Raw genomic sequence first — 1,550 nt, 5'->3', positions numbered from 1 at the left:
CTTTCTGGGAGACAGTATTTGATATGAAGATCTTTTTTTCCCTAAAAAAAAAAAAAAGACATAGATTTACAAAGACAAAATGTTTCCTGTGGGTGAGGGGGTTTTGTGGGGGTTAGGAAAAACCCCGCCCCCCCCCATCCCAGGGAGAATAGATTAACCACTGAAGGCAGTTATGACCCCGGGAGGATTTCTATTAACCAGCTTTACTTTCTTGCCTTTACAATTGCCATTCACTTGTCTTCCCTCCCAAGTTGCTGCCTTTTCCTTTGTGTTGCCACCTCTCTAGAAGGTTCTTTGTGGAAGATGCTACGTGAGCCACTGCTGCTGCATTTGGTTACTTTTCGCTGAGATTTCTCATGCTGTGATAACAATGAGAAACTTAGAATAGGATAGTGGGATGGAGAGCACTTGGGGTGGGGGCAGGGCTACCTCAGCCTTGCAGGAGGTCCCACATTTCATTATAAATTTCAAGCACTCTGCGAAAATCAAAAATTGTGAAAGAAGTCTTGTTTGTTGTTGTGAGAGTCATCAGTTTCATCAGAATAGGGCTTTGAGCCTCCGTTTTTCAAGGCCTGTTTTTTGTTGTTAAGAAGTGAGAGCAGACGCCCAAGAAACTCACTGACTGTGCAAAGGCCTTCTAGAAGCACGGATCTGGACTTGGGGAGCTTTTCTCTTTTGTTGGGAGAAAAGGAAAGATCATTGTCAAAACAATTTGTCAAACTCGAACATTTATGAGAGTGAGTCATAAATCATTGTAAATATTACTTGTAAGATCTTTGTCAAGTATATTTCTAATGCAGAAATATCCATAAGAGGCATAATTTTTGAGTGCATATATTTATGTGCATTTATTCCAAGATGAGCTCAAAACTTTCTTCCACATCCTTGAATGGGTTTTTGACTCTGAGAAAGTTAAAATTATTAGAGAGCAAAAACACCATAAATCATAAGTTGTAGATAAGAATTTTTATTTCTCACAGTTTTTGAGGCTGGGAAGTTCAAGGAAAAGGTGTTGGCAGATTTAGTCTGATGAGATCCCATTTCCTCACAAGTGGTATCTTCTCATTGTAACTTTACATGCAGAAGGGGCAAAGGGTCTCTTTTTATAAAGGCACTAATTCCATTCATAAGGGCAGAACCCTTATAACCTAATCAGTTCCCAAAGGCTCCACTTCCTAACATTATCACTAGAATCTCAACATATGAATGGGGGGTGGGGGGACAGGGATATAAACAGTCAGTCCATCACAATGTCTGTTATTAAAAAACTCTCAAAGAAATCCACTTTTGAAGCCTAGATAATTTCTATACAAATCATTAATCTATTTGTTGCCCTCATGATTAAAGTCATATTTCTCTATTTTAAGACCATCAGAGTTTATTAGCAAAATATCATAATGTATGTTCATACACGTAGGAGTCTCTGGGAACACGGTGTAAAAGTCATTTTGTATTTATCAGGTTCTATTGAAGTTTAAAGAGGCCTACTCTTCCTTCCTGAGTTGAGAATAAATTGAGCAACAGGCATAAGAATCAAGCATATAAAGATC

The sequence above is a fragment of the Urocitellus parryii genome, chromosome 3 (genome assembly GCF_045843805.1).
Source record: "Urocitellus parryii isolate mUroPar1 chromosome 3, mUroPar1.hap1, whole genome shotgun sequence".
NCBI lineage: Eukaryota > Metazoa > Chordata > Mammalia > Rodentia > Sciuridae > Urocitellus > Urocitellus parryii.
Note: the sequence above shows the minus strand (reverse complement) of the source record.